At 37.6% G+C, this 19,054-nt stretch overlaps 1 long non-coding RNA gene across 3 annotated transcripts in view; it reads left to right on the top strand.

Moving 5' to 3' along the window:
• LOC118525975 (uncharacterized) overlaps nucleotides 1–19,054 on the top strand; it is a 36,916-nt gene that overhangs the window by 14,076 nt on the left and 3,786 nt on the right. For all 3 annotated transcript variants that reach the window (XR_013446323.1, XR_013446324.1, XR_013446322.1), the window contains exon 2: nucleotides 11,810–11,959. This is a non-coding gene — a long non-coding RNA (uncharacterized LOC118525975). The remainder of the gene's footprint in view (nucleotides 1–11,809; nucleotides 11,960–19,054) is intronic.

Below are 19,054 nucleotides of genomic sequence, written 5' to 3'. Positions count from 1 at the left end.
ATGCATGTATATTAATGCACTTATGCACACCCATTTATATATATATATGAGTTTTTTATGATACCATTGATTCCAGATCACAAAGTTTATTCTAGCCTTTTCTCTTCCTTTATTTGTAATTTCTTCTTCCTCCAATAATGAGAAACCTGGCTCTCATTATCTATAATATATTTACTCATATGTTCAATCCTAATATACACATAAAGTAATTATAGAATGTTAACTCATACCAATGTGAGAAACAGATTTACTCAGCACAGTATTTGTGTAGGTTTTTTTGTCTTTAGTCTTACAGTATCTGGTCCATATACTGTTCACTTGTATTTTTAATATCTTTTTTCAACTAACATCTTCGTTTATTAAAGTGTAAGTAGATTTCATCTTTTTTAAAGTTTTTATTTAAATTCCAGTTAGTTAACATATTACTTAGTAATATTAGTTTCAGGTGTACGTTGCCACTCAGAATAGAAGAGAGAAAGATTTTCCCAGACACACAAAAACTAAAGGAGTTTATGATCACTAAACCAGCCCTGTAAGAAATAGTAAAGGGGAGGGACTCTGAGTAGAAAGGAAAGACCAAAAGTGACAAAAACAGGAAGGGAACAGAGAAAATCTCCAGAAACAACAAAACAAGTAATAAAATGGCACTAAATATATTTTTAAGTATCTTTTTAATGCCTTCCTCTTATCAGCATTTAAACACCGAAGCCCTCTCCTAAATGAAAAACACTGTTCTCTCATCCCACATTCTCATTCCACTACAATCCTTAGGACTGAAGGCAGTTGAATAGTTCTATATTCACTATCTACATTCTCTCCACTTATATTCATTCTTGAACTCATTGCACAGACTTCCATCTTTACTACTCCCCCAAAATTACTCTTACTAAGATCATTTCTAATCTCTGTATTCCTATATTCAGCAGACAAAATTTTGCTTGACGTCTCAAAAAAATATTTCACACTGTCCAGCTCTCTCTTCCCTTGACACCTAGGGTAGACACTCTCCCCATTTTCCTGCTACGTCTCTGGCTAATCCTCTTGTTCTTTCCAAGTTCCTCTTTTTATGCCTTCAACGGTGATGCTTCCCTGATTCTTTTCAGCACCTCCTTCCATTCTTACTGTCCAGTTCCCTGAATTATCTCAATGTAGCCAATGTTTTTTAGTTACCATCTGTATGAAAATGACTCCAAAATCTAGAACTACAACTTAGATATTTCCAGCAGGCACCAGAATCATATATCCAAAGGCCTTTGAGCCAATCTATACTTGAATATCTCAGAGGAACTTCAGACATAACATGTTCAGTTATTAACCTGTCATCAGACCTGATTCTCCTCAATAAACCTATTTTCTTTTTTTTAATAAGCCTATTTTCAAACTTTTTATTTTTATTTTTTTAAAGATTTTATTCATTTGTTTGTCAGAGAGAGAGAGAGAGAGCACAAGCAGGGGGAGCAGCAGGCAGAGGGAGAGGGAGAAGCTCCCTGAGCAGGAAGCCCAACGCAGGACTCAATCCCAGGACCCTGGCTGGGATCATGACCTGAGCCAAAGGCAGATGCTTCGCCAACTAAGCCACCTAGGTGTCCCCTCAGACACTTTTTAACACTCTCTTTCCCTTCATTTAGTTTAAGACTTCAGATATAAATGAATTAATCATTTTTCATATTGAGTTTCATATTTTGTTCAGTAGTAATTCTGAAATGTGATACTTATTGCTGAAAATGACACACCTTCTAGTATTTGAATCATACTTCTCTAAAATCAAATAGAAATTTCCTTTATAATTATTCCAGACCAGGAAAACACTTATTTTTCTTGTAGCAATGAACTCCTTACATCTAAACATCACCTCCTGGTTTCTCTCAATAAAAAATAATTAACTATTTTTATGTTCCATTTAGATTGCATTTCTTTCAGCTCCAGAAGTTAGAAATGTATATATTTAAATTTGTTTAAAGTACCAGCTAATGAGGAAAATCCATCTCTAGTGTTCCTTTAATTACACTTGCAATGTGTCCTAAAGTTTCCAAGCCAAAGATTCCTGGGCTTCCTTCATGATTTTTCTGTATTACACCCTTTGCTCACCCACACACAATTAGCTGTCCTGTAGAGTATTCTTTCTAAAATGTAAATCTGGTTAGGTCACTTTCCTATTAAAACTCTCCCTTAAAAAAAAAAAAAAAAAAAGCCCTTAGGGGCGCCTGGGTGGCTCAGTCAGTGAAGCGGCTGCCTTCGGCTCAGGTCATGATCCCAGGGTCCTGGGATCAAGTCCCGCATCGGGCTCCCTGCTTAGCGGGGAGTCTGCTTCTCCCTTTCCCTCTGCCTCTCCTCCTTGCTCTTGCTCTCTCTCTCTCTCTCAAATTAATAAATAAAAATTTTAAAAATCTAAAAAAAAAAACCTCTCCCTTTTGTGCTTCAAAAGACAACATCAAGAAAATGAAAAAACAATCCACAGAATAGAATTTTTTTGGAAATCATATATCAGATAAGGGACCTGTAGCTAGTATGTATAAAGAACTATTGCAACTCAATAATAAAAAGAAAAATAACCTAATTTAAAAATGGGCAAAGGATCTGAGCAGACACCTCTCCAAAGAAGATATACAAATGGCCAATAAGCACATGAAAAGATACTCAACATCATTAGCCATCAGTGGAATTTTATTAACCACGTGTTTCTGAGACTTTGACATTTTGGGGGGTCTTGCTGATGTTGAAGCACCTGTCCCTCCCAGGGCTATCCACCCTTAGATAGTTAAGGGACTTGCCTGCATATGCTTTTTATATGCAAACCAACCAATCCAGAGCCCATACCCCCAACCACTCCCTTATCAGGCTCTCACACTCCAGACTAGTATTTCCCTACCCTAATTACCCCAAGGCCAGGTACCAGGCAACTAGGAGCAGCTCCTTCGCCACTGCAGAGCCTGTGGAAATTATTCAGGCTAGCCAATTCTAACCCTGCTTACCTGCCTCACCTGTGTTCTTCCCATAGAAACCACAATAAAAGCTCTTGCCCACATTCCACCCTCCTCCTCACCTAACTCGGTGCCTCCCCTTTTGGCTTCCTCGGGCAGGGCTTGGTGTAACCCCTCCTCTTGTGATCTGTGAGTATGACAGCTATCTTTTTAATGGCAATCTGGTCTGTTGACATTGCCATACTTGAATAATAACAAAACCCACATTTTAAAACAGAAATGCAAATTAAAAATATAATGAGATGCCACATCACACCCACCAGGATGGCTGTCATCAAAAAGATGAACAATAACAAGTGTTAGCAAGGATGTGAATTCACGAAATTGGAAACACTCATACATTGCTAGCAGGAATGTAAAATGATGCACCTAATTGGAAAACAGTCTACAGGTTCTCAAAAAATTAAACATATGGTTATCATATGACCCAGCAATTCCACTCCTGGGTATATACCCAAGAGAATGAAAACATGTTCACACAAAATCTTGAATGTGAATGCTTATAGCGACATTATTCATAATAGCCCAAAAGTGGAAACAACCCTAATGTCTATCAACTGATAGACCAAATGTGCTATATACAAGCAATGGAGTATTATTCAGCCATAAAAAGAAATGAAGTACTGACACATGGTGCAACATGGATGAAACTTGAAATCATGGTAAGTGAAAGAAGCCAGTCACAAAGGACCACATATTATATGATTCCATATTATATGATTCCCAGAATAGGCAAATCTATAGAGACAAAAAGTAGATTAGCAGTTGCGTAGAGACAGGTGGGATGAGGGATAACAACTAAGGGGTACAGGTTTCTTTTGGGAGTAATGAAAATGTCCTAAATTTGATTGTGGTGATAGATGCACAATTCTGTGAATATACTAAAAGCCATTGAATTGAACATTTTAAATGGATGACTTATATGGTTTATGAATAATTATATGGTTTATTTTTTTAAGATTTAAAAAAATATTTTATTTATCTATTTGCCAGAGAGAGAGAGAGCACAAGCAGGGGGAGCAGCAGGCAGAGGGAGAAGCAGGCTCTCCACTGAGCAAGGAGCCCAATGCGGCGCTCGATCCCAGGACCCTGGGATCATGACCTGAGCCGAAGGCAGATGCCTAACCGACTGAGCCACCCAGGTGTTCCTAATTATAAGGTTTATGAATTATATCTCAATAAAGCTGTTTAAACAAACAAAAACTCTTCAATGGCTTCCCACTACCCTTAAAATAAAAACTAAATCACTAAGATTAATAAAGCAATAAGAACTCTGGGCCCAGCTCATTTTTCCAATGTCATGGGTCATTAGTCTTCTCTTCAACCATCATTACTCTCCTTTTACTCTAATTCTAACCATGCTAAACTTTTTTTGTCATTTCCCCAAACATGTGTGGAGGTTTTAAAATATGTTTATGTAATCTTTGATACTCCTCCTTTCAAATAGTTGTAACCTCATTCTCTTCTCCTTAAATATGGGGTAGACTTAGTGACTCACTTCTAATGAATAGAATGTTTGTAGAAGTGATGTTGCATGACTTCTAAGACTAAGTCATGAAAGACATTGTGGTCTCCTTGTTCTCTCTCTAGGATCACATGCTCTTGGGAAAGTTGTCATATTTCAAAGATACTCAAGCAGCGCTGGAGAAAGACCCTTGTTGTGAGGAACTGAGGCTCCTGCCCATTGCTGTGTGGACGATCTCACAGATCTTCCAGTCAAACTTTGTTAAAAGTCCAGATGACTGCAGCCCCAGTCAATATCTTGATGACAACTTTGTGAGAGACCCTGAGCCACAACCACCTAATTAAGTCACTTCCAAATTCCTGACCACAGAAACTATGAGGAGATAATAGTTTAATCTGTTTCTTAGGCCACTAAATTTGGGGGATTAAAAAAGATATAATATAATATGACATGCTACCCATCATCTCTAAGCCAAACATCATAAGATATTTACCTCACTAACTTCTCATGATCCTTATCCTTCTCAGTTCAAAATAATTTTTCCAGGCTTCCTTAACTACTGATTATGTCTCCCTGCTACTTGCTACCATAGCACACACCCATTTAATCAAATTATTTGTATACCCCACTACACCCTAAGTTCAGTGAGGTCCCATATAGAATCTAACTTGTCAACACTGTGTTCCTAGCACCTGCCATAGTGTCTGACATATGTTAAACTATAAATAAATACTTAGAGAATGAATAGTTAAATGAATGAATGATTGAATTAAGGGCATATTAGGGAGATAATATAAAAGTAATGAGATAAAGAACCCATGTGTGCAAGGCTGCTATGAGAGCCTAGAAGAATGAAATTTAATTTGATCTGTATCACTCCCTTACTGTAAAACTTTTGGCAAGTTACTTAACATCTCTGTTTCTCATTCTTTCTAATGGACAGTTTCCTTATGTATAAAATTAGGATAATAATAGTTCCTGTGTCATAGGATAGTTGTATTAATAAGTTAATACCTAGTAGAAAAAAGTAATAACATCTGGGAATTTAGAGAAGAGCTCATGAGAAAGGAAAACCTGAGTAGAGTCTCAAAACATGTATATAAATCGGGCAAAGAAAAGTTGAGTGGCGGGGAATAGAGGCAGAGAGAAATGCAGAAACAAAGTTTCAGAGGTTAGAGGTAGCAAAGTGCATGCAGAAAACTTCAAGCAATTCAGTATGGCCAGAGTATAAAATGCAAAGAAGGGGAGAGGCAGAACAGGAGGCTAAAGAGATAGGGAGGTAGGGATAGCAACATGGAAGGCCACCTATGTTATATTACAACTTTGTAATTTATTCTGGAAAAAATAATGGAGACCATTGAATGGGAGTGAATTGGTTGTATTTGCATTTTGGACATATTGTTTAAACAAACAAGAGTCTACCAACCGAGCCACCCAGGTGCCCTGGACATATTATTCTGATTGACTTAAAAACCATTAATCTCCATACCCACTAAGATGGCTACAATAAAAAATATGGACAATAAAAAGTGTTGGAAAGCATGTAGGGAAATTGGAACCCTCATACATTGCTGTTGCGAATGTAAAATAGTGCAGTTCTTCATAAAATAATCTGGCAGTTCCTCAAAAAGTTAAACATAGAGTTACCATATGATCCAGCAATTTCACTCCCAGGTATATACCCAAGAGAAATGAAAACACAATTTGTCCTCTCAAAAATGTATGCATGAACATTCATAGCAGCATTAGTAATAATAGACAAAAAATGGAAACAAGCCAATGTCCATCAAGTAATGAATGGATAGATAAAATCTTGTAAATCTGTACAATGGAACCACGAAACCTGGCCATAACAGGGAATGAAATATTGATTCATGCTACAACATAGATGAACCTTGAAAACATTATGCTAAGTAAAAGAAGATAGACACAAAAGGCCACATATTATATAATTCCATTTACATGTAAAGTATAGATAGGCAAATCTGTAGAGACAGAATGTAGATTAGTGGTTGCCTAGGACTAAGGCAGGGTGGAATAGGGAGTGACTGTTAATGGGTAAGGAGTTTCTTTTTTAGAAACTGAGCCTGAAACTGAGCCTCGCTGGCTCAGTCAGAATAGCAGGTGACTCTTAATCTTGGGGTCGTGAGTGTGAGCCCTAGGTGGGGTGTAGAGATTACTTAAATAAATAAAACTTTTTTTAAAAAAAGGAGTTTCTTTTTTAGAACATGAAAATGTTCCAAACTTAGATTATGGTGATGGTTGCACAACTCTGTGGATATACTATACTATACTAATTGTATACTTGATATAGGTGAATTTTATGGTTATGTGAATGATATTTCAAAAAAACATGGTTTTTCTTAAAAAGCCAATACTCTTTCCAATAGAATATTGTGTTGCATGGTCATTACTATTATTATTACTTTACAAGTTTCTCTTAAATATATGTGACATAACGTGTGCCATGAAAGGGTTAAGGAAAATTTTGAATTTTCCATATTGCCTTTTGTGGCATTAAATCTTTACTTCTTTATCCATTTTAATATAAAATTTCTGAAACAAAATGGTTTTAAAAATTCCCAATCTAGTCCCATCTTTATTTTAGTATTTTTTCCATCATGTTGAAATAGTAACATTTTGCAGGACACATTGCAACTATAGAATAAGAAACATTAGAGATGGATTTTTCTCATATAGTTGGTACTTTATTTTTTTTTTTGAAAGATTTTATTTATTTGACAGAGAGAGAGATAGCGAGAGCAGGAACACAAGCAGGGGGAGTGGGAGAGGGAGAAGCAGGCTTCCCGCAGAGCAGGGAGCCCGATGTGGGACTCGATCCCAGGACCCTGGGATCATGACCTGAGCCGAAGGCAGACACTTAACGACTGAGCCACCCAGGCGCCCATATAGTTGGTACTTTAAACAAAACTTAAAATGTATAAATTTCTGACTTCTGGAAATAAAAGAATATTTCTAAAAAGAATATATCTGAAAAGGATATAAATTGTTCTGAGGACCAATTTTTATTTGTTAGAAAATATGGTTTAAATACGAGAAAGAGGGATGCCTGGGTGGTTCAGTCGGTTAAGGGTCTGCCTTCGGCTCGGGTCATGATCCCAGGGTCCTGGGACTGAGTCCCACATCGGGCTCCTTGCTTAGCAGGGAGCCTGCTTCTCCCTCTGCCTGCTGCTCCCCCTGCCTGTGCTCTCTCTCTCTCATTCTGACAAATAAATAAATTAAATCTTTTATAAATAAATAAATACTGGAAAGAATATTATTTTAGCAATGTGTCATATTTCAGAAATATCATTAACTAAACATGGAGAAGGATATAGTTGATTTATATGTGAAATCATAAACTAATCCAACAAAAAATTTTAAGTTTAAAAAGTGTTTCCCTGCTTATAGAAAACATTTAAAAATACATGGAATACTTGAAATGAGAACAAATAAATAACATAACACTTACTTAATTTTTAAGTGGGCCAAACCAACCTATTTCCTTTTATTTCTCCTCCAGCAAAACTTGAATAAATAATGAGAATAAACTACCTTATTATCATTATGTCCAATTAAAGAGAGAAACATCATCACACAATTTTTTTTCTCCACTCCAAGGTTATTTTATGCCACAAGTCCTGCTTGGTATTTGATGACTTTCAATAAGAGGAAGAAGTTTCGGTTAAGAATTCTTTTTTTTTTTTTAAAGATTTTATTTATTTATTTGACAGAGAGATAGAGAGCATAAGTAGGCAGAGCGGCAGGCAGAGGGAGAGGGAGAAGCAGACTCCCCGCTGAGCAGGGAGCCCGATGTGGGGCTCGATCCCAGGACTCTGGGATCATGACCTGAGCAGAAAGCAGACGCTTAACCGACTGAGCCACCCAGGCGCCCTCGGTAAGATTTCTAAGATTGTCCCAAAGATTCCTGCCCTTTAATGTATATGCCTTGTATATGTGAGCCCAGCGAATATGATGGAGTATAATTCCTATGATTAGATAACCAAATTGGACTTTGAATTAATAAAAAAGGAGATTATCTTGGATGGGCCTGCCCTAATCAAGTGAGCCCTTTAAAAGAAGGTGAACTGTCAGACGGTTGTTTTCCTGGTCCCTTGAAGAAAAAGCAAACTGTCATTTAATGATAGGGTGCCATGCGGCAAGGACCTGAGAGCAGCCTCTAGGAAATAAGAACAGTCCTCAGTTAATAGCAAGCAAGAAACGCAACTTTAATCACAAACCACAAGGACCTAAATTCTATGGACAGCCACAGTGAGCTTCAAAGAGGACCCTAAGTCCCCAGGACCCTAAGTCTCAGATGAGATTGTAGCCATTGTATCAATGTAACACATTGATTTCTGCCTGGTGAGACCCTGAGCGGAGGACCTAGTGAACCCAAGCCAGACTCCTGACTGATGTAAAATGTGAGATAATAAATGTGTGTTGTTTTAAACTATAAGTTTGTGATAATTTTTTATGCAGCAAAAATAACTAATATAAAGGAGATAAAAGACAAGCCAGCTTTATACCTATTAAACAACAACTTCCCTCATCCCCTCCCCTCAGCCCTAGTAACCACCTTCTGCCTTCTGTTTCTATGAATTTGGCTACTTCAGATATCTTGTATAAGAATCATACAGCAGGGGCGCCTGGGTGGCTCAGTCGTTAAGCGTCTGCCTTTGGCTCAGGTCATGATCCCGGGGTCCTGGGATCGAGCCCCGCATCGGGCTCCCTGCTCCGCGGGAAGACTGCTTCTCCCTCTCCCTCTGCCCCTGCTTGTGTTCTCTCTCTCACTGTGTATCTGTCAAATAAATAAATAAAATCTTAAAAAAAAAAAAAAAAAGAATCATACAGCATGTGGTTCCTGGGTGGCTCAGTTGGTGAAGCGTCTGCCTTTGGCTCAGGTCATGATCCCAGGGTCCTGGAATCGAGTCCCGCATCCAGCTCCCTGCTCAGCAGGGAGTCTGCTTCTCCCTCTCCCTCTACTGCTCCCCCTGCTTGTGCTCTCTCCCTCTCTGTCAAATAATAAATAAAATCTTAAAAAAAAAAGAATCATACAATACTTATCTTTTTGTGACTAGCTCATTTCACTTAGCATAATGTCTTCAAGGTTCATCCATGTTCCAGCATGTGACAGGATTTCCTCCCTTTTTAAGACTGAATAGTATTTCACTATGTATATATTTATACCACATTTTCTTTATACATACATCTGTTGATGTACATTTAGGCTTCTTCTACTTCCCTGTTATTGTGAATAATGTTGCAATGAACATGGGTGTGAAAAATATCTCTTTGAGATCTTGTATCCAATTCTTTTGGATGTATACCCAGAAGTGGCATTGCTAGATTATATGGTAGTTCTATTTTTTTTTTTTTTTTTTTGAGACAGAGAGAATGAGAGAGAGAGAGCACATGAGAGGGGAGAGGGTCAGAGGGAAAAGCAGGCTCCCTGCCGAGCAGGGAGCCCAATGCGGGACTCGATCCAGGGACTCCAGGACCATGACCTGAGCCGAAGGCAGTCGCTTAACCAACTGAGCCACCCAGGCGCCCTATGGTAGTTCTATTTTTAATTTTCTGAGAAAGCATCATACTGTTTTCCACAGTGGTTGCACCATTTTACACTCCCACCAACAGGTTCCATTTTCTCCATGTCCTTGCTAATACTTGTTATTTCCTGGGTTTTGTTTTTTGTTTTTTTTTTGATAGTGACCATCCTAATGGGTGTGAGGTAATATCTCAATGTGGTTTTGATTTGCTTTTCCCTAATGATTAGTGATGCCAATAATCTTTTCATATGTGTATTGGCCATTTGTATATCACCTTTGAAGAAATGTCTAGTCAAATCCTTTGCCCATTTTTTAATTGGGTTATTTGATATTTTTGTTGTTGAGTTGTAGGAGTTCTTTATATATTCAGGATATGAATCCCTGGTCAGATAGTTCAGATATATGATTTATAAATATTATCTCCCATTTGGTAGGATGTCTTTTCACTCTTTTGACTCTGTCTTTTGATGCACAACAGTTTTAGTTTGATGTAGTCCCATTTGTCTATTTTTGCCATTTTGTCTGTGCTTTTGATATCATATCCAAGACCACTGGAAATTCAGTGTCACAAAGAATTTGACTCTTTTTTAAATCTTAAGAATTCTCTCCAGGGGAGCCTGGGTGGTTCAGTCAGTTAAGCATCTGCCTTCAGCTCAGGTCATGATCCTGGGGTCCTGGGATGGAACACTGCATCAGGCTCCTTGCTCAGCAGGGAATCTGCTTCTACCTCTCCCTCTGTCCCCCACCGTGTTCCCTTCCCCTCCCCCTCTCGCTGCTTTCACTCTCTCTCTCTCTCTCTCTCTCTCAAATAAATAAAGAAAATCTTTAAAAAAAACAGACAGCAAAATACAAGCTGACATTTTTATTATTAAATTCAACAGACACATTATTCTGTCAAACTGCTATAGAAGTTTCTAAATGCTTGTTCTCAATTTCTATGATTATCTGGACACAGGTAATACTAGTTCAAGAACTAACTCTAAGGGAGGTAAACCATATGAGACTCTTAAATATAGAAAACAAACAGATTGCTGGAGGGGAGGTGGGTGGGGGGATGGGCTAAATGGGTGAAGGGTATCAAGGAGGGCACTTGTTGGGATGAGCACTGGGTGTTGTATGTAAGTGATGAATCACTAAATTCTACTCCTAAAACCAATACTACACTATATGTTAACTAATTTGAATTTAAATTAAAAAAAAAAAGAACTGTAGCCCACAGTGTACACTGTACTCTGAGTAGCACTTCTCTAGATCTTTCTCAAGGGTGTAATATGGCAAGTAAGGTGAGGTAACCACTGCCTCAACCATGGTGCCTCTATGGCTTATAGACAGAGCACCCCAAAATGGTTATAATTTCCTATAAGCACACAAGGACTGAGAAAGCCTTTGAAGGAGAGTAGAATATGCCACCCCAGAATGTGCCACTTTGTCATGTGGGTAATTTTGAGCTGAAGTCAATCAAGACCCAATAGACCCAAGACAAAGTTCTACCTCTCCCTTAACTATCTAAAAGAATTTCCATAGGGGGCCTGGCCCAGAAAGACAGCTATTACCAGAGACAACTTTTTGTCTGGAAGACTTATCTGTGTGGCAGGACGACAGTTAATTACCAAACAGGCTTCTCTTATCGTCCTGTGAATTACCCTCCTCCCCTTTGAAGCCCCAGGCCACTATCCCATTCCTCAGCTGAGGATGGCATGTAAGCCTCAACTCCCTGACAGGCCCTTGAGTCTCAGATCTTTGGGGCTCTGGCACATAGAAAATTTAACTTCTTTTTGTCCTGTTAATCTGTCTTATGTCAATTTGATTACCAGACCAGCTGAAGAACCTAAAAGAGAAGAAGGAGAAATTTTTCCACTCTTACAGTTGGCAATCATGAAGGGACTTCCACCGGCTGGACGTTGCTCACTCTGGGGCTGCTGCAACTGAGAAATCCTAGGATCCCTGAAAAAAGCCAGCAGAAGGTAAGAGTCCTTACATGTCAGTCTCCCAAATCTCTGCCTGAAGGATCTGTTGGAATCAAGAGTGACAAGAGTCCTTTTCTTTCTTTCTTTTTTTTTTAAGATTTTATTTTAAGTAATCTCTACACGCAACGTGGGGCTCAAACTCATAACCCTGAGATCAAGAGTCGCACGCTCCTCTAACTGAGGCAGCCAGGTGTCCTTTTCTTTTTCTAAACAGAGACTAGCAGGAGAAAATACTTGTGTGAACTAAGTTCCTTGGGTGTAGTGACTCTGGTAAAGATTTGGTATGAGTAATCTTGATTTCTATTGATCCCTTTCCTCCCAGAGATGGTCATTATTTTCTTTTGTTTCTGTCATCATGTTCCATGTCCTGAGAGCTTGGCTTTATGATGAATGAGAATATTCTGTCTGCTCTCCAACAATTACAGGATGCATGTACCAGTATGTATCTTGCAGACAACCAAATAGGCTGTGGATCCAATATGAAAAACCATACTGGGTCTGACCTGAGCTGAATTGGGTCCAGTGTGAGGCAGGATTCCCTTTGTCTGACTATGCCAGCTCTCAGAAGATTGTGTTATAAGGAGTCTAGTCCATAAGGCGCCTTTGTCATCTCAAGCTTCATTGCCTTGGTAGTGCTAGAAAAGTCCCATTCCGGTAGCATCTGCCTGTGTCACAGATAGCAAGTCTGTGACCAGTGGCATCTCACGTTCTTGTGGAAAACCAGAGATACTGTTTTCACTATACCATTCTTACCACCTGTGACAATGAATGCCTCTGCTTTCTTAGGCTAACTCTGGGACTGAACTTTCTGGATCCTGTGAGGGCTGTATCTTTTGCACTGCCCTTTGAAATGCATCTTACGTTCTTGGTTGAGCTGTAAAAAGGCATATTGGTTTAAGTCACTATTGAGATTAAGATTCTATTTGTCAATGGCCAGATGATGAATCCTCTGAATTGGCTATTTTTGTTTTTGTTTGTTTGTGTGTTTGTTTGTTTTTAAGATTTTATTTATTTATTTGACAGAGAGAGACACAGCGAGAGAGGGGACACAAGCAGGGGGAGTGGGAGAGGGAGAAGCAGGCTTCCCTCTGAGCAGGGAGCCCAATACAGGGCTTGATCCCAGGACCCCGGGATCATGACCTGAGCTAAAGGCAGACGCCTAAGGACTGAGCCACCCAGGCTCCCCTTGGCTATTTTTGAAAGAAAAAAATTTTAGAGAGTTCTCATTCTAAACAATTGTCTTATCAGTACTGATGGAAAGACCAAATTAAAGAGACGACACAAAGGAGTATTACAGCTAGGCTTAGAGACTCCCTTAACAAGATGAAAGAACAGAAATTAGAACAAAAAATAATGTCCACATCCAGTGTAAATTCCCCTTCTTAAAATCTGGCCCCATCTGCCTGTTTTAACTTCCCTCTCCCTACAAGATTTGCAGAGAGCACTTCAACCTAATCTTCAGGCCCAGGGTATATATAGGTACTCATGTAAATGCTGAAAGCCAGAAATTGAATTTAGTAGAAGCATCTGAGACAGGGCTCACTTTGCTGTTTCTCACAATTTCTACTTTCCAGTGCTCTGTAACCTGGTTCTGCTAGCTTCAGACCTTCCTATGCAATGTCCTTTGTGGATGTATCCTGGACCCCCACTACAAAGAATTCATGTCCTCTGGACAGCATCAGATCTTTTAAATTATAAAGCCCCACTTTATCCCCATTTTCAAAAGTTCGTACCGAATTTAGAGAAGAGTTAGAAAGATCAGTGGCCATTCACAACTCTACTCACAGGGACCTTGATTATCTGCTAAGGGGTGTTTTTCCCACCCCTAGTTATACTGTAGTTAAAACAAACCAGACAGTTCCCTGAGGAACCCCTCCACACCGCCGCTGCCGCCGCCATTGACAGAGGAAGCAGATGACCAGAATTTCTCCTAGGCCTTCCTACAATGATCAGCTGAAGATCAAAGTTCAGGGGCTGACAGACGCAATGGTAGAGCCTTTTCCCCCTAAGGTAAAGTGGTCCAAGGTTGAATTGTGAAGCAAATCAAAGATAACTAGTTGGATGGGTGAATTGACCTAGGATGTCATTTAGGCTGCAACCTAATTCTTTGAAGAATTGAGAGCAACTGTCCTTATCTTACAAATCTTTGGGAAACTACAAATACCTCTCTAGAAGCAGTTCAAAATTTACCTATTCCTTTTTACGGATTTCCAAATCTCCCCAATTTATGTCAAAAGGTTTATAAATACTGGCCTCACAAAACCAAAGTCCTTCTTGGGGAAGCATGTATTCTTTTTCTATGTCTTTGTGTGATGTAAATGTTAACTTATCTAGGCCATTTCTATAAAGTACAAACTTGAGGGAAGTAATTTTTATCAGAAGAAGAATGAAAGAGGGAAAGCTCATTTGAAACTTAGACAAATGAAAAAGGCTTTAAGTGTCTTCTCCAGAAATATTGGTTTTAAAAAAGCTTTAACCATCTGAGCAGGTAGCATAAATTTATTCCATCTACCAGAAATATGACTTACACCCAACTCTTCTTATAACTAGTGAGTTTTATATTATTGTACCTGATTCATGGCAGTAATTTTAAAACGGAAGCTATAACATCTCTGTTTCTATTTGTATGTCTATATATACACATGTGTTATAAATATGTGGCATTTTCCTACCTCCAGACGGTATACTAAAATTAATCTGTAAAAGAACTCATTTAATTGGCTTAAAGAAATCTGTTTATATAAATTAAGTATTCCTAAAAATTTTCAGAAATAGAATAAAAATTAACCCAAATGCTTTTCAGGTTCTTATGATCTGGGAAAATATACTGAAGCCAGTTTAAGTTGCTTGGTTTAGTTAAAATAGATACATATTTACGGTTAGCTGCATTAAATATAATACTTTTATTCTATCTAGGGTTACTAAAGATCAAATGAGTTCATGTTACAAAATTTGTCTGCAAGAAAAAGAGGTTGGTCTGATGGCTGACTGTCTAATATCTCAAGAAGTTTGTGTGGATAGGCTAAGCATAATTGTTAAGAACCAGTAAATTAAATAGATATAAGTAGGATAAAAAAGTTTTAGATGAACTTCTTCTTTTAAAGATTTTATTTATTTATTTATTTATTTTAGAGAGAGAGAGTGCTCACAAGCGCGCGCCTGCACTTGTGAGCGCAGGGAGGAGCAGAGGGAGAGGGAGAGAATCTCAAGCAGACTCCATGCTCAGTGCAGAGCCAACACAGGGCTTGATGCCAAGACCCTAAGATCATGACCTGAATCAAAACCAAAAATTGGACACTCAACCAACTGAGCCACTCAGGTGCCCCTTAGGTGAAATTTTTAAATAGTTTCCCCCAAATCTTTTTGGTAACCTGAAGCCTTAAATTTTGCTAGGTTAAGTTAAAGAATGAGTTAAATTCATTAAATATCCAGATCATTTCCAACTAAGATAAAATACTGAAATATTAATTACTGAACATAGGTTTACCCACTTTTTGCTTCCTTTTACACAGGAACTAAAGATATTTGGATGTATTCATAAACATGTTTTGTGCCATGCTGAGAAATTTACTATGAGAAAGCATATGTTTCCAAAAATTATAAAAAGTAATCATAAATTTGCCAGGCCACGGAATGCTAATACAAAAGGCAGTTCATAATTGTTCAGTTCTTTATTTTCACTAAAAATGAAGGTTTTTAAGGGTTAAAAAATTCTAATATATGTATTCTACCTAACATTTAAATAATAAGAGTTAAAGCTATTCTTCTCAAATTATTCCATAAAATAGAAGAAGGAAAGCTTCCAAATTCATTCTATGAAGCCAACATTACCCTGATACCAAAACAAGATCAAGACACTACAAAAAAAGAGAACTATAGGCCAATATCTCTAATGAACATAGATGCAAATATCCTCAACAAAATATTAGCAAACTGAATCAATAATACATTAAAAAAATCATTCACCATGATCAAATGGGATTTATTCCTGGGATGCAAGTGTGGTTCAATATTTGCAATCAATGTGATACATCACATCAACAAGAGAAAGGATAAAAAATATATGATCATTTCAATTGATACAGAAAAAGCATTTTACAAAGTACCTCATCCGTTCATGATAAAAACCTTCAACAAAGTAGGTTTAGAAGGAACATACTTCAACATAAATAAAGGCCATAAACGAAAAACCTACAGCTAACATCATACTCAAAGGTGAACAACTGAGAACTTTTGCCCTAAGTTCAGGAACAAGACGAGGATGTCCACTCTCACCCCTTTTATTCAACATAGTACTGGAAGTCCTAGCCACAGCAATCCGACAAGAAAAAAAAAAAATAAAAGTTATCCAAATTGGTAAGGAAGAAGTAAAACTGTTCACTATTTGCAGATGACATGATACTATATATACAAAACCCTGAAGACTCCACCCAAAAACTATGAGAACTGATAAAGAAATTCAGTAAGGTTGCAGGATACAAAATCAATGTACAGAATCTGTTGCATTTCTATATATTAATAAGGAAGCAGCAGAAAGAAAATTAAGAAAACAATCCCATTTACAATTGTATCTAAAAATAATAAAATACCCAGGAATAAATTTAAACAAAGAGGTGAAAGACCTGTACTCTGAAAACTACAAAACACTGAAGAAATTCAAAATGACACAAATAGGGCACCTGGGTGGCTCAGTTGGTTAAGCAACTGCCTTCGGCTCAGGTCATGATCCTGGAGTCCTTGGATCGAGTCCCACATCGGGCTCCCTGCTCAGTAGGGAATCTGCTTCTCCCTCTGACCCTTCCCCCTCTCATGTGCTCTCTCTCTCTTTCATTCTCTCTCTGTCAAATAAATAAATAAAATCTTAAAAAAAAAAATGACACAAATAGAAAGATATTCCATGCTCATGGATTGAACAATCTACAGGTTTAATGTAATCCCTATCAAAATACCAATAGCATTTTTCACAGAACTAGAACAAACAATCCTAAAATTTGTATGGAACTACAAAAGACCCTGAATAGCCATATCAATCTTGAAAAAGAAAAACAAAACTGGAGGTATCACAATCCCAGATTTCAAGATACACTACAAAGCTATAATAATCAAAACAGTATGATACTGGCACAAAAGTAGACACATAAATCAATAGAACAAAATAGCCCAGAAATAACCCATGAATATATGGTCAATTAATCTTTAACAAAGAAGGCAAAAATATGCAATAGGAAAAAAGACAGTCTCTTTAACACATGGTGTTGAGAAAACTGGACAGCTGCATGCAAAAGAATGAAACTGGACCACTTTCTTACACCATCCACAAAAATAAATTCAAAATGGATTAAGGACCTTAATGTGAGACCTGAAACTACAAGAATCCTAGAAGACAGTACAGGCAGTAATTTCTCTGACATCGGCCGAAGCAACATTTTTCTAGATATGTCTCCTGAGGCAAGAAAAATAAAAACAAAAATAAAATATTGGGATGACATCAAAATAAAAACTCTGCACAACAAAAAGAAACAATCAACAAAACTAAAGGACAACCTACTGAATGGGAGAAGATATCTGCAAATGATATATCTGATGAAGGGTTAGTATGCAAAATAAATAAATAATTTATACAACTCAACACCCCCTCAAAAAATAATCCAATTAAAAAATGGGCAGAAGACATGAAAAAATATTTCTCCAAAGAAGACATACAAATAGCCAACAGATAAATGAAAAGATGCTCAACATCACTCATCACCAGGGAAATGCAAATCAAAGCTACAATGAGGTATCACTGCACATCTCTCAGGATAGCTGAAATCAAAAATACAAGAAGTAACCGGTGTTAGCAGGGATGAGGAGAAAAAGGAAAACTCATGCACTGTTGGTGGGAATGCTAACTGGTGCAGCCATTGCGGAAAACAGAATGGTGGTTTCTCAGAAAATTAAAGATAGACCTACCATATGATCCAGTAATTCCACTACTGGGTATTTACCCAAAGAATATGAAAACACTAATTTGAAAAGATATATGCACCCCTATGTTTATAGCAGCATTATTTACAATAGCCAGGATATGGAAGCAGCCCAAGTGTCCATCAATAGATGAATGGATAAAAAAGAGATTATATATATACATACACACACACAGTGGAATAATAGCCATGGAAAAGAATGAAATCTTGCCATTTGCAATGACATGGAGAGACAAATACCATTATTTCACTCGTATGTGGAATTTAAGAAATGAAACAAATGAACAAAGAAAAAAAGAGACAAACTAAAAAAAAAAAGACTTTTTTTTTAAAGATTTATTTTAGAGAGACAGCAAGCGAGGGGAGAGGCAGAGGGAGAGGGAGGGAGAAATTTTAGTAGACTCTGTGTTGAGTGTGGAGCCTGATGTGCGGCCCAATCTCATGACCTTGAGATCATGAATCGAGTGGAAACCAAGAGTTGGACACTTAACCAACTGTGCCACCCAGGGGCCCCCAAAACAGACTCTTAAATATAGAGAACAAACTGTTGGTTACCAGAGGGGAGGCCGGTGGTGGGATGGGTGAAATAGGTGATTGGATTAAAGAGTACACTTATTATGATGAGCACTGAGTAATATATAGAATTATTGAATCACTATATTATACACCTGAACCTAATATAACACTGAATGTTAACTATACTGGAATTAAACATTTTTTAAATGTTACCTCTTGTAAAAAAATTTCCAATATATGTAATTAAACTTCCTAGAGATAATAGGGTAAATATCTAGGGATGCAAGTAAAGTAGAATGTGTGTTTTCTTGTGTATGTGTGTGTATCTGTGTGTATGTATGTGTGTGTGTGTTCAATAAAAGAGGTATGAGGAAGAGAAATGGATTTTTGTTAAGAGAAAAGAAAGTAATTTTGTCCTAAGAGAGAATGGCAATTTCAAAATGGGAAAGAGGGAAAAACATAAAATCTGAAAAATTGTAGAAGGTTTGTGGAAAAGGAATCTTTAGAAAGAAATTTTATGCATGGCCAGGACTGGCTAAGATTGAAATGAATTTAATTAAGTGAATGAATTTTAATATGAAAAGTAAGCTGGTACTAAATTAGAATTTAG

The sequence above is a fragment of the Halichoerus grypus genome, chromosome 3 (assembly GCF_964656455.1).
Source record: "Halichoerus grypus chromosome 3, mHalGry1.hap1.1, whole genome shotgun sequence".
In the NCBI taxonomy this organism is placed as follows: domain Eukaryota; kingdom Metazoa; phylum Chordata; class Mammalia; order Carnivora; family Phocidae; genus Halichoerus; species Halichoerus grypus.
Note: the sequence above shows the minus strand (reverse complement) of the source record. Positions and strands in the feature narration are given on the sequence as shown.